This window comes from Phaethon aethereus (assembly GCF_964289735.1).
Source record: "Phaethon aethereus genome assembly, chromosome: 1".
Taxonomy (NCBI): Eukaryota; Metazoa; Chordata; class Aves; order Phaethontiformes; family Phaethontidae; genus Phaethon; species Phaethon aethereus.
In genome coordinates, this window is record NC_138575.1 from 125,691,137 (window position 1) to 125,706,465 (window position 15,329).

Here is a 15,329-nt window from a genome sequence, read left to right on the forward strand (position 1 = left end):
AAGGCAAACCGTTCCCTAGTAATTAGCCAGGAGACAGGTTTATTTGCAGCAGTGCGATTTCAGCAGCAAAGCTTTTGGCAGGAGGAGACGGGAACGTCCCGGCAGCTCTAACCTTGCAGAGCAGGGAGAGACTCGCCTCTCCCTGCCAAGGGACGTTTCCCGCAGACGGCAGGCGCGCGTGGGCTCGGCCACGAGCGCCTGCGCGTCTTCCTCTGCCTGCCGGCACGGAGGGAGCAAGAGGCCAGTGAAGAAGTGTCCTCTCCACAACGGCCTCGCGGGCTCTCTGGGATTAGATGCTCCTCAGCCTTCTGCATTGGAAGGAATGACGAAGGCCTTTTGTGGAGGGAGGTGGCAGCGTCCTGGCATGAGGGCTTGGTCCCTAACGGGGTTCAAGCAGTGCCCGAGGTCTCAGTGGGGAAGAACAGCACAGGGACCCCAGCTTGGATTACAGCAAGGACCAAGCCCGAGGCACTCGCTCACCTACAGGTGCCTGCTGCAGGTCTTTGCATCTAGGGGAGGTGCAGAGGGCTGTGCCCCCCCAAACCAGAGCATGAATTCAGGGCCCCTTTTGGATGATGGGTGGTGGGTGTCAAGCTGGGCTTTCCTAGCCAGTCGTGGTGGACGTGCGCTGGGCTAATGCCAAGGCTGCCAGGTAGCTTCCCTTTTGGCCTTTCTTTCGTGTCGCAGCAAGGGCAGGGGGCTGCCCTCCCCTCCGGCCACCGGTCAGGGGAGGCACCCCTGCGCAAGGGCTCCCTGCGGAGCAGCTGGCATCTCCATGCTCCTCGCAGGAGTCTCCCTGAGCTGGGCTGCTGAGGGCTTGGCAGGGGGGATGAGTGGCAGAACTGTTCCAGCCTGGCTCTCGGGTGCCCCTGGGGTGCTGGGAGGAGTGAGAAGCTTGCCCTGGGAAATGCCGCCAGACTGGAGGAGCCTGACAAAAACAGGAATAATGCTAAAAATGCGGAAACTCAGCATTTACATCCTGCTGCTGCTTACAGTGGGAGCAGGACAGGGATGGAGTCAGCTTGTATCCGGGTCGTTTCATGTGTTTTATGGGTTCAGATAATGCATCCTGGCTGCAACAGAAAACGGAAGTGCAAAGAGTCACCTCAGCACTGCGCCGGCCCTCTCCTCCTGATCCAGTGCTGCACACCCCAAACCCACCCGCACCCCACCACAGGCAGAGAGGAAGGACAGAGGGACTGGGGGGACATTTTGAATGAGGAGGTGGGAAGCCTCGTGCTGCAGTCTGACAGCACAGCGCCGTGCCAGGCAGCTCAACGGCCCATCGTCAGGGGACGGCCGCCACTGCCCCACGCTCCATGGGGTACCGTCACCTGCACCCTGGAGGGGGACAGTATCCCAGGACTGTTGCTTTCCAGACCCAAGAGATCTGTTTTCACTCTTGATAAAAGCATCTGGCTGGTCTGGTTTTGGCAGAGCAAAAGCCCGATGGAGAGAAGACAATGTGCTGTCTGACCTGCAGCCAGCAGCTCTCCGTGGGCTGGGAATGAATCCATCGCCGAATGAACGAAAACGAGCTTTACATCCCGTTTCAGGCAATATCCAGCCCCTGCTGTTGTCCTGTTGGTTTTGTGGCTCTGCAACCAGCTTTAACTTCCCACCTTTCCGTCTCCCCCCTCGCCTCCTGCGAGGCCTGTGCAAACAGCGGGGGAAGCCGGCTAATTGCCTCTGGAAGAGGAGTGGCCATAACAGCTACGCTGGAAGAGCCGTCACGGGCCCGTGGCTAGCAAACTGAGAACAGAGGGAAGAGCCCCCCCCTCGCCGGCCGCCCTTCTGGAGGATTACTTACACCCATAGGAGGGAGTGCTGCTGTGGAGCGCCGGGCACTGCTGATTTGTGAGCGTCCCCTCTGCTGGGGCAGGATTAACCGGAAAATTTACTAGTCCGGAGGTCTCTCCAGGAGCCAGTTTAAAGCCGGCAGTTCCTCCGGCTCGCTCCTGCGTGGTGCAGCAGCTGTTGACACCGGATAAAAATTGAGGAGCGGGATGGGAGCAGCTGGGGCGTGCTCTTGTGCTGGTGGTGGGGACTGCCTTGTAGTTCTGCCGGGGGCTGTCGGAGAGCCTCCAAGCCATGCCCATGCTGCCTTTGGAGCTGGCACCCTTGGTGGTGGGGCAGGAGCGGGGCTTGCCGTGAACCCCCAGGTTCTGGAGGTTATGCGGAACCTCGCTGCCCCGCTGTGCCCACAAGCACGGACCGACACGGGCTCCCTTTCTGCCCCAGGCTCTCTGGAAACTCTGTGTATTGATGGGTAGATTTGCCTTAATTTGCCTCAATAGCAAAGCGGGATTGCTGGCGGGGCCAGGCATGCGCTCGCCCCGGGGCGCGGAGAGGGGATGCAGCTCACCTGGGACGTGGAGAAAGGGCCTGAACTGTTTCCTCCTCATCTGTTTTTTCCTTTCCTCCCTCTGCCTGTCCTCTGCCCCATGCCGCACCAGCCCCGCACGTGTCCCCAGCAGCCAGGGCCAGGGGTGCCGCTGCCCCTCCCCGCGCACCCCTCCCCTGCCCCCCTCTCTTCAGGGATCCTCCTGCAGACAGAGAAATCCTCCGGGGAGGGACGCGGCCGTAGGTTTGCACAGTGATGCATCAATGCCATCAGCCCGGCCTTCCCCGGAGCTCGGGGAGCGCGTGGCGAGGGGACGCTGCCTCCCTGGGAAAATCGTACCTGAGATGCATTAGAAATGGTTGTGGGGATTTTTTAAACGAGAGATCAAGAGCCAGCCTGGAAATAAAAATCAGTGATGGACAAAAAGGGCAGGGGGAAGCAGGGGCTGCCCCTGCCCCAGAGCTGGCCACATCTGTGTGACTCGCTGTCCCCTTAGCAGTGAGGGACACAAGCTGTGGTGGAGCAAAGGGGGGAAGCTTGGCCCAGAGAACCAATGGCCCTGAGAAGGTCTTTTCCAACCTTAATGATTCTGTGATTTCCCAGCTGCGTAGGACAGGGCTCCTCTGACCTGCTGGGCAGCAAAGCACTCATTTCTCAATTTCCTAAAAAAAAAAACCCCAGAAAAGAGAAACAGTGAGAGAGCCGACCAGGAGGACGATGGAGGTCAACACATGCAGCACATCCCATCCCGGTGCAAAGCCCCCCCTGAGCTTGGGTGGGTGCTCAGCTCTGGGAGTTAGAGAGGTGACTCCCAAGCATGCTCTGGCTCCCAGACCAAAGCTTGCCTGCTCTTCCCAAACGCACAGGGGGAGGGGTGTGAAGTGTCCTGTGATCTGGGGCTGCTTGATCCAGGCTTCTCTTGCCGGGAAAAGGCGGGGTGAGGGTGGAGAAAAAGCCGACTACAAATGCTGCTGAATTAGCAGAGCTTCACACGAGACGTACGGGGAACGCCTGCAATCCCAACCTGTGCAGCGCGGCATTTTGAGAGCGGTTATTACAAATAGTGGCTCCGCAGGACACACAGCTCTGCCCTGCCCACGCTCCCCTCTCCTCCCTCCCTCTGGCCTTTAGCTTCCCCGGGCTGCGGGCAGCTCCAGCGCGGGAGCCTGCGCTGCTCCATGCTGGGAGGATCCTGACCTTAGCGGCTCTTCCTGGTGCCGCTTCACATTTTGGATGACGATCAAGTCCCGGAGCACAATCTACTCCTGGCATTGCTCTAGCCACGTGGCTGGGGCGACGCCAGCAGCGAATCTGGCTGGGAACGTCTGCCGTTTCTTCAGTAAAAGGGAACTTAAAAAAACCCCAAACCGAACAGCCCGGCACAGCGCAGCGGAGCCGTGCCCCGCCGGCGATGCCGGCTGCGTGCTGCCAGCCAGCGCGGTGGGCAGCTGCTGCCCGCGCCAGCATGTTGCTGTTTGGAGGAGGGACTCATGGTTTTCCTCCATTCGCTTCTGCATTTCAAATATCAATCCTCCATGCACTTCTGCATATTCAGATACCAAACAGCCTCCGAGGAAGCCTCAGACCAAACCAGAGACATCTCTCTCCCCAAAGGCCAGCGGTACTGTATGGCACGCCTCCGGCCTCGGAGACCAAACAACTCGCCGGGCCATGGGTGTCAGGGCAGGGACTGGATATCCGGAGGAGCCCAGCTCTGCTGTCAAAGGGTTACGACCACATGCCTCCTTCACCCACTCCGCTGAAAACACGGCGGTGACGCCCGTGGCTCCGCGGGCTGGGCTCTCCTGAAGCCGTCAGCATGGAGCTTCCTTCTGCAGGACATGACCGCCGGGACCCGGGCTCCAGCCCCAGGCTCGCAGCGAGCCGTGGCACAGCCCAAGTTTAGGAAAGTGTACGAGAGGGAGGAAGGACCCGCATCGCCTTTGCTCCTCCTCCCCTCGGGGACACCCATGCCAGGACACTCGATGCCTGTTGCAGAGACACAGAAACGCTTCCTAGCCTCCGTCAGCGAGAGGTGGGACCCTGGCACCCACATTGCAAAGCTAAACACACAGACGGACAGACAGAGGGACGTGCACGGGCTGTGTGGGGCAGGAGCAGGGGCCTCAGAGCAGCGTGCCAGCGGGAGAGAGCACAGCAGGCAGCACGCAGGCAGGGGAGCTGCCGGGCAGCGCTGCGGCGAAATGGGATTAGCCTGGGGGAGGGAGAGAAATAAATGATCCTTGTGGTGAGCTTCAGGACTTTCCTTGACACATGCTGGTAAGAAACTAATAAAAATAGGGCCTGAGCGTAGCAGGAACAGACGTGACACCTGCTTTCTAAATCGTGGCAGCCCAGGCAGGGCGAGGGCTGTCGGAGTCCGAGTGCTTTCGTCCCCGTGCATCCTTCGCGGGCCCTCCACCATCTCTGTGTGGGAGACCTGGGTAGAATCACAGAATCATTAAGGTTGGACCGGACCTTTAAGATCATCAAGTCTAACCGTCGATACAACACCAGGCCCACTAAACCATGTCCCGAAGTGCCATGCCTACGTGTTTTTTGAACACTTCCAGTGATGGCGACTCCACCACCTCCCTGGGCAGCCTGTTCCAATGCCTGACCACTGTCTCTGTAAAGAAATTTTTCCTAATACCTAATCTAAACCTCCCCTGGCGCAACTTGAGGCCGTTTCCTCTCGTCCTATCGCTGGTTACTTGGGAGAAGAGACCAACACCCACTTTGCCACAACCCCCTTTCAGGTAGCTGTAGAGAGCGATAAGGTCTCCCCTCAGCCTCCTCTTCTCCAGACTGAACAACCCCAGTTCCCTCAGCCGCTCCTCAGAAGACTTGTGCTCCAGACCCCTCACCAGCTTCGTTGCCCTTCTCTGGACACATTCCAGCACCTCAACATCCTTCTTGTAGTGAGGGGCCCAGAGCTGAACACAGTATTGGAGGTGCAGCCTCACCAGTGCAGGGGCATGGTCACTTCTGGTACAATCACTTTCTTCTCAGAAGAGCGGGGCTGCTCTGATGTGCCTAGACAGGGATGGGGATGGGGCTGCACCTCCTGTCCTCCTGCCCAGAGCCCCGGCACGAGGGTGTTGCCTGCTAACCTGGAGCTCAGCGGGGAACTGAAACAGCTGCCCCTCATCTCCTCCTCCACTGCCGCACAGTGGAAACCTCTCTTTCTCCTGACTCTCAGGCTGTTCAACCTCTTCTGCTTCAAATGCTGCATGGGATCCTCTGGGGAGGGGTTTGGGGGCTCTCTCCTGGGACCCCATCTCACGGTGTGCAAAGCTGGCACCTGCAAAGCGTGGGTTGAAGCCTGGAGTGAGGGATGGAGGCCTACTCAGCGATGCTGTGAGGGGTCGGGACCCTCGGCTGGCAGCATCCCTGTCGGTATTTAGGTGCTATACGGGGCGTTAAGTGCAATGGCACAGGAGCAGGAGGCCAAATCGCATCCCTCCACCGGTCCTGGGAACGTAAAGCCTGGGCCTGACCCGAGGACTGCCTGCCTCATGCATCACTCAGATGACAGCAGAATTATTTTTTTCCCGACAGGACCCAGAAACCAGGTCACTCCGCATGTAAATCTATAACGAATCTGCCTGGGATTAGGCAGGCCACTGAGAGGTGGCAACAGGCGGTATTCATCAGATGTGCCGGTGGCAGACGGCTCCGCACCGCACACCGGGAAGGGAGCGGAGGCACATTCGTTCACGAGCAGGGGGGTTGCTACGCCAGAAGCTGCCGTCCTGGGTTGGAGGATTTGGGCCATTTGGGCCTCAGCAGAAAGAAACGCCACATTCCAAGGGGGTTATTCCTTGCGAGCAATTAAAAAATAGCAACGCGATAGTAACAAGCAGATCAATCAATCCTTCCATGAGCTGAGGGACCCTGGGGGGGATAGCTGTGCTTTTTCCAGAGCAAACTGGAACCAGCTCTTCTCCAATAAACACAAATAGTACCAGTAACAAACCTCAGACCTCTGGCCAGACGTCGGCGAATGCTACCCTTGCAGGATACGGGATGCATATGGGCTGTATGTACGCGGCTTTGACTTGCCTGTGCAGGGGACACTGTCCCGGGCTGGGAGCGTGGCTGCAGCAGGCAGGGGCTTGTGATCGGCTTCCCACTCCCCATTCTTCTCGAGGAGGTGAGCACAGGCGTATGGGATGATTATAAACCAAATCGCATCTCTCCAGCAGCGTGTCTCCCTGATCCACACTAATCAGCTGAGCCTTCAAGGGTTAAAGAATAGCAGCACTTGTCTCCACGGGCATCGCAGGACCTATTTAAAAGCCTCGACCCCTTTGGCTCAGTTGCCGAGGGAAGTTTTCAGCTGAAAATGCCAGGGCTCTGGGAACTATTAAACCCCGCAAACCCTAGATTGCTTTTATGCCTACCCCAGGCTGCAACCTCGGATCTTTTCTTCTCCCCTTTGCAAACTGCTGGGTAATGATCCCTTGCGGCGTGCCAGCTCACCTCCCCTTCTCCCAGCTGGCAGCCCGGCTCAGCAGCGATGCCCTTTTGTTCCGCCAGTGCTGAGATCTGCAAACTCATTGCTAATTACTGCATCTGGGGCTTCCAGCTCCAGCGACAATGCCAGGACTTGGGACGGGCTCCTGACGGCCAAAGTTCATCCCCCTGCTTATTTCCTTGCCGAAGACCATTATCTCTCATTTACATCTAAACTAGTTTTTTATACCAGTTTAAATGCTGCCCCTCCCCCTGTAATCTCAATGCAAATGAATTAAAAGTTCATTCTTCCGATGCTCAAATTCTGCGCACTTTCTTTTTTACTTCTTATTTAAATCACACACTGTTTTGAACTAAACCTTTTATTTCCTCCCAATTATTATTTCTGGTGTGTTTTCCAGAGCCTTACAACATGGTATCTGATTATACACAAAGCTTCAGAATAAAGCCCTGTTTTTTCCCTTCATTAAAGACACAAAGGATTCCTGTGTGAGCCAAGCAGCACTTTGGACATTAATACAGCTTTACACCCCAAATCACATCCCGGCTCTCTGCAGAGCCGATTGGGGAGTGGATCTATGCCTCTCCTTGCTGACAGCACTCTTCGCAGGCTCCAGCCAGCTCCTTCCGTCGCTGGGATTAATGTCTAATTAAGCGGTGCAGGCATGTTCACCCACAAACTCCCGGCCGCTGGCTCTGCCTGCACCATGACCCAGTGTGTTTCCTGGCTAATTCTTGCCTGCTTGGGTCCTCTCTGCTTGCCTCCAAGTTAGGGGTCCAGGCAGATTGGTGGGCCCACCCAGGATATTGCTGTTGTTGACCATTTCCCATGGAAAGGATTTATGGGGATTCACGTGTAAAGCCTCAGGAAAGCTCGGTAATCTGTAAACTCCACAAGCCCTCCCTGAAGTCTCAAATTAATGAACTTGAAATATTTCAGGCTAAGTGATAAGTCCAAGGTTATAAAGGCAGTCAGTGGCAGAGCTGCTTTTAACCCACATAGACAGCCGCCATGTCCCTCCCAGCTCTGAGACTTTGTCATCTGGAAACTGCCTGAATCAGTCCAGAAGCACAGGAAACCACCCCATCTGCAGCACGTCTCCCTTATTTAACATCATCATGCAGAAAGGAATAATGTATGCTGTGTTTACCAAACGAAGAGGGGGAGAGCTTTTTATCAAAATCATGCATTACTGAGCTGATTAGCTGCACAAGAAGTCTCTCTTAAGCAAATGTTTTTTATCGTGTTGAACATTACAGCATTTAAGAAATAAACTACTAATTTCCATCTAGTTTTAAAAATACTTCTGATTGCAAAGAAGAGGTTTGGGGGTCACCTGGAGCAGACAAGAGGCATTTGGAGTCGTAGGGTTTCAGGACAGGTTTCAAAAGCAGTGCATGAGCTGCAAGAAGCAATGTGCCAAATGAACACAGGGTGGGAGCTCCGTCAGTGGTTTCCCCAAAGAGAGACTTCTTTTAATACAAAGAGGTTTTCTCTAACAGGTTTTGCATGGGTCTGTAAGGTGAGGATACTAGGCTTGCAACTCTGATACCATACCGCGCTTCTCCTTTGGGACCTTGGGCAATTCAGGTTATCCCCGTCTCTCTTAAAATCCCTATCTGTAGAACAGAGATATTGCTGCCTGCAGTAAATGTCTTCAAAGTTCTCGAATGTGAAGGTTATTACTGTTAAATAGCTGTGCAGCTTTCACCTCCGCTGCACCGAGGAGCAAGCCGGTGCGAACGACGCCCGCAACGCACTGTCAAGCCGAGTGGGAATCTCACGGTGCAGGAGTGAACGTGGGCTGAGAAACACGAGGAAAGCCGGAGCTGCTCCGTACTGGCAATTTTTTTTTCACAAATATTCAAAATCTGATTTAAACAACTGCTCTGGCCACTATAGGCTTGCCTTCATTTTAGAAACAGCTGAGCCAGGCCATGTGCTGCCGTGAGAGCCAAACTGCCGTGGAGCAACGCATATGTCCCAAATGCCAGGCTGGCCACTCTTATTTCTCTCATATGGAAAAAAAATTAACATCTGAATCCCAGTGATCCAGGTCAGACCGACCTTTGGAGAATATGCACAGCCAGGGAGGTCATGAAACACCGCAAAAGCCATGAACAAAACCTCTAATTGGCTTCTTTTCAGCCATATCCCTGTGCCACCAGTCTCACCCTTCTCAAACCACTCCGTGCTGCCTTCAGACCGCCGAGACACAGCCTGTTTTTGCAGAGCCAGGACAGTTACCAATACTTTGTGTTACTAATTCTGTAATTCGTAATTGTTTGTGCTGGCAGGGAATTCCCCGCGATGTTTTCTCTCAGCTAGTCTCCTCTGGCTGTTTAAAATATTTGGAATTATTATTTCTGGCTCACTGGTCCACCCTAGGTCATGGCGGGATTATCCCCGGGTCACGCACAAGCACATGGCCACCATCCCCATTGCTGGTGGTCTGGGATATATAGGATATATAGGACATATCAGAGGTGGGACAAGGTGGGGAGTGCAAACTTTTTGGTTGACTGGGGACAGACAAAATTAGGGCAAATGGGCCTTAAGGTGTTGTCCCGGCTGTCCCTGGTGCCACTAAAAGAGGTTCTGGGCTGGGGGGAGTGGGGAGGGGAAGGTCTGGGGTCTGGATGTCCGCTATGGAGGAGACCTGGGGGGCTTGAGCTGCTCCTGGAGCCAGAGGGTGGTTTGGAGAGGGGAGGGGTGCCTGTGTGTGTGGGGGCCCACCAGCGTGGGGGTGCAGGGGCCCGGGGGGGGCCATCCTCTGCTCGGCTGCGTGGGCTGTGGCGGCTCTGCTGGCACGCTGCCGCCCTAAATCAGCCACGTATATTCATAACCGCCGTGCGCGTCGGCCCCCGGCGCTGGAAGGCATATCACAAAGGGCACATTTTTAACACCGCTTTTAATCTCACGATCCTGCACATTTAAGCCTGAGCTGCCTTGCATTTGAACCTCCGCGAATGCCTTTTGCAGCCCCCCCAAACCTCAGCCTGCTCCAGAGAGAAACTAATTAAAGCTGCCCGACAGGCTGCTAAATATTAAGAGTCCAATAACGGTGCAGACACAGGGACATCACCACCTGAATGACAAAAGCCGGCAGCCAGCGGTTACTGAGAGCGGGACCGGCAGGATTCTGCCTGCCTTGCGCAGCGGCAGGCAGCCCTGCCGGCTGCCGCAGCCAGGGGCGCTGCCCGGGGAGCACCGTGCCTCTGCCTAAAACATCCTCTGGGATGATCGTTCCAGCGCTTTCCGCTCCTTATCCCACGCAATTCACGGCCAGGGTGAGGCCGGGCTTGCTGCCGATTCGCGTCACGTAAAGCTGGCCGGGCCGGCTGGTCGGCGTGGCGGCGGCGGGGGTGGGCTGCGGGGTCCTGACCTTCATTTCTGCCCTTCCTCCAAATATTCTGCAATTACACGTCGATTGCCGAGGTGGGGGGAGAAAAGCAAACACGCCGCGACTGCAGGCGCGCTGCCGTGGTTTGCTCTCGGCCGTGGCGTGCGGCGTAGCGGCTGTAGCACAGGCTGCTGGTAAAGAAGCAGAGGGGTGACGGGCAGAGCCTGTATTTTGGGGTTGTTCACGTCGTGGAAAGACTAACAGACCCTCCAGGATGACTGGTCACGGGCACAAGTTCCAGCTAGTGTTAAAAAAAACACACGTAAAAGGGATTTGAAATTCAGCTAAATCACACTTCCCTCTGAAAATTTCTGTGTTCCGCGTAACACGTATGATTACTCCAGCTGAAAGAAATGATAAAAAGCATTTCGTTTTCTCAGCTCGTTTACTTTCTACATCTGGCAGCGTTTTGTGCGCAGGCAGTTTCGCCGTTTTCCTGAGGTAGAGTGCTTGGAAATGGAAGCTGAGGAATAACAGCGCAAGATGTTTTTTTAAACTGTTTTGCAAACGCGTCTGCTTCTAACGACCAATAGACAAGCTAAAGCCCTTGGCAAAAATGGTATGACAATAAATAACATAGCAGTTTGCGGTGTTACTATAATGGTGAGAAAAACCTCCACGCTCCTTATTATTATCCGGATACTACCTTGCAGTACAGCGGAGTACAGTGTGCCGGCGGTAACTTTCCTGAAGCAGAACCTCCCTGCGACCTGTTACTGTCCCCAACCCTGCTGTCACGACGGGGCTGGAGGGGAGGTGCGCTTCCCTCGGACGCTTCCAAGGGGCTTGCCACCTGCCCTATAGACCGGTCCGGCTCCTCAAAGCTTGACATCCTCCAGGGGAAGGGACATTAAAACGAGCTGGGAAGCAGTGCACTCTTCTGATTTGAGCAGGTGCTGGGGAGACCCTCTGTGATTTAGGGTCCCAATGGCGTGGCCTCTAGTGGGCAGGGTGCTCCGAAAGGACCCGATACCCAGCGCGCGGTGTGCTCGCGCACGAGACGTGCCAGGCTGTGTATTGCCAACCATTGACAGCATGGAGGCCGCTGTGCGAGGACACCGTGGCTCTGGGGTGATGTGCCGGGTCAGCGCCGTGGCTCCCACCTGGGAAGGTTTGCAGGACTTTAGCTCGGCTTGCAGGTGTCCCAAGCAGCAGAGGAAGAGGCAGGATGAGGGCAAGCAGAGGAAAGCTGTGCAGTTGGGGGGTGCTCCAAAGGTGGAGGGATACAGCCCTCTCAGAGTCCTCTCCTCCTCCTCCTCTCCTTGGCACGTCTGCAGCAGGCAACGGCGGCACAAAGGGCACTGCAATTTGAAACAGCCATCAGCATTTCGGTGTATTGAAGTCAACTGTCCGGGGGAATTATTTTTCACGCTGGTGTAACAGGTCATAAAAAATCCTGTCAGGGAAAATTCAGATGAAGTTTATCTGCCCTTTAACGTGCAGGTGTGAAAGATCACAGCTCCAGTCCGAACTGGAGGTTCTCTTACACGATGCTCTTACTGTCCCTCTTGAACCTACGTGTAACCAGAGTCCCATCCCATGACCCATGGCTGGGTCATCCCTTTCCCCGGTGAAGCCGAGGTGCTGATGGAACCAGGACAAAAGCACTGAACCACCACGTCCCGTGTGTGCACTCTCTGCGTACCTCACCCCCTTCCGTTAGCGTCTCCCACCAGCTGCCCTGGGGGCTCCACACCCACATATTGGTTTAACCCACCGGCGCTAAGTGACCCCCACATATCCTCTAGGGATTGCTTACAAGCACCTTTTCACTGGGCTGGTGAGACCCCATCCCACTGGATGAGAAGGCAGGGGACAGGACAGATCCCGGGGCCGGGCTCTTGCTCTCTGTTCACCCCCAGGTCGCTGGGATTCGGCAGCCCAGCACGGTCCCCAGTGCCTGCAGACCATGTATCATTCAGAGCACGAGGACAAAGCCCGGCGTGCTGGCTATGGCTTGCTTAGAAATTTTTTAATAAAATGGCTTTTCCATGAGACAACGCAAGCTCATCAGAGCTGATTTGTTCCCCAGGAGCACAGCAGCTGCTATAAACTTTCACCGAGAAAAGGATGGAATTTCTCCTTAAATCCAGAGTTTGGAGGAGGATATAATATCAGGCCTGCCTGGCCAGTAGCCAAATGATTAGGACGAGGAAAGACTGAGTACAAATATTTTAGCTGAGCAGAGCTTGTGCCCAAACCTGGGTCTCCAACACAGTCTGTGGGTGCCTTGGGCCAGCTCAGCGTTGCAAAGCTGTCCTGAAGCATCTAATTCTCCAAGAACTCGGATGTGGGATGGGGAAGGCAGAAGAAAGCGAGAAACGCTGCAGAAACAAAAGCAAAAAAAACCCCAACAAAACCCACAACAGAGAGAAACTGGAAGCTGTCATCAGCCAGGGAAAATTTCCAGCTACAAGCCTACTCTCGGCTATCCTCACTCTGCTCGGCTAAACCCCCGGGGGCACCGCCAAAGTTTCCTTTTCTCTTCCTCTTTCTTTGAATACATACATTGTATTCAGATGCCATACATACATTGTAATACATAGAACGTATTCCAAGTCTTTTACATACAAACTGCATGCGAACTTTCCATTAAACCTTCTGGGCTTTGCGCAGTACGTGTAAGAGAGTCCGCAGCAAAGTGGAGATTTTACAAAGACCTCTTTGTATAAAAGTTTGAGTCATGGAACCAAATTGTGTTCTGCACAGAGGCGCAAAAATGGTACAAAAATTAAGATTTTAATTTTAATGTGATCTTAAACGTTGGTCCCAATTAGGCATATGCCCAAGTCCCATTGGAGTTAAGCACATCATTTCTTTGCTGAACTGGGAAGGCTGCTGAATCAGGACTCCAGACTGTAAAATTGCTCAATTGCCTTCAAATTTCTGGGGAAAAAAATAGTGTGCTCTGAAAGCAATCACAAAATACATTTGGTATTCAAACAGTATAAGTGAGTGCAGGGCTTATAATTAAATCCTTATCTACGAAGCTGCTACTGAGTGACTGTACATTCTGGGTAATTTTTAATGGCCTGAAACTCAAAAACCAGCATAACCAATTTTTTTCTTTTTTGCAGAAGACACAGCTAGTTAGCTATAATTCTGCAACAAATCCATTACTGCAAAACAAGTCCCTGATCCTGCAAGCATGAATGTGCTTACTTATAACGATGCAAGCATACCAAGGGAAGCCATGCAGAAGCTACTGGCATTAATACGGAGCAGCATGCAAGAGTAGGGCCCAAATAAAAATAAGGATGGGGTCAAGCCCTGAAGCATGCAGTGGAGCTCTAGCCTTCCTCTTCGGCCCCACGGCTGCTTCTGCTCCGGGCCTGGGAGAAAGCCCATGGCAAGGTGACATGTGTGACACCAGTGGAGACATCAGCTGCAATCAGCCACGGGAGGGAAAATACTTCTTTCGCCCTTCTTCCCCCTCAATTCCTTAATTATGCCATATTTTCTTAGAAAAAGCTTGTCAACACTTTTCACCTGGGTGAAAAACTGAGTGATGTAGTAATGCCAGTTTAGTTAATAAAGTCCCACATTAAAGAAAGGGTACACAGGGCAAATTTTCAAATCTGGGTAAATTATTTTTTTTAAAGTCTGGTAATTTAAAAGACAACTTGTCCAATTTTGCTTGACCTTTTGGGAAAATTCTCCACACTTTGAAGCCAAACAAGTTTTACATCCAATAATAATGTGGAGGTAAAGGTTCAAAAGGGAAACTGTGGGTTTGCTTGCTGGAGAAAGGCTTCTGTCTTTCCCGAAAGCACAGCGAGACCAAGGACGACCTCTTCTCGGGTGTCGTTTTCTGTAACACAGTATTCTTTAAAAAAAATAAATCATGCCACAATTACAGGATCAAACATGAGGTCTTGCCTGAAATAAAAAGTCGCACGGCTTCAACTGCAAATAAGTTTTATAAAAAGCTCGTAAGCAGGTCAAAGCATAGCGGGGACACTCTTTGTGGGCTGGTTTCCCCCCTCCCTCCCCTCCTTGGGCGAGGAGCGCAGCTCACCCCCACCGAGGTGAGAGTTCGGGGCCACCGGGCGGGGGGTGCCACCATCCCCAGGGATTACAGAGAGCAGCCAAAATAGCCCCACTGCTCATAAACAGGCTCCTCTGGGTTCCCAGGCTCTTGATCCGGCTAGCGGCTGGTCACAAGCGGTGTTCCCCAGGGCTCGGTTCTGGGGCCGGTCTTGTTCAGTATCTTTACTGATGATCTGGGTGAGGGGATCGAGTGCTCCCTCAGTAAGTTTGCAGATGACACCAAGCTGGGTGGGAGTGTTGATCTGCTGGAGGGTAGGAGGGCTCTGCAGAGGGATCTGGACACGCTGGATCGATGGGCTGAGGTCAACTGCCTGAGGTTTAACAAGGCCAAGTGCCGGGTCTTGCACTTGGGTCACAACAACCCCACGCAACGCTACAGGCTTGGGGAGGAGTGGCTGGAGAGCTGCTCAGCGGAAAAGGACCTGAGGGTGCTGGTTGACAGCCAGCTGAACATGAGCCAGCAGTGTGCCCAGGTGGCCAAGAAGGCCAACAGTGTCCTGGCCTGTATCAGGAATAGTGTGGCCAGCAGGAGCAGGGAAGTGATCGTGCCCCTGTACTCGGTACTGGTGAGGCCGCACCTTGAATCCTGTGTTCAGTTTTGGGCCCCTCACTACAAGAAGGATGCTGAGGTGCTGGAGCGTGTCCAGAGAAGGGCAACGAAGCTGGTGAGGGGTCTGGAGCACAAGTCTTATGAGGAGTGGCTGAGGGAACTGGGGTTGTTCAGTCTGGAGCAGAGGAGGCTGAGGGGAGACCTTATCGCTCTCTACAGCTACCTGAGAGGAGGTTGTGGCGATGAGGGTGTTGGTCTCTTCTCCCAAGTAACGAGCGATAGGACGAGAGGAAATGGCCTCAAGTTGCGCCAGGGGAGGTTTAGATTGGATATTAGGAAAAATTTCTTCACTGAGAGGGTGGTCAAGCATTGGAACAGGCTGCCCAGGGAGGTAGTGGAGTCACCATCTCTGGAACTATTAAAAAAAGTGTGGATGTGGTGCTTCAGGACATGATTTAGGGGACATGGTGGCGCTGGATTAATGGTTGGACTTGATGATCTT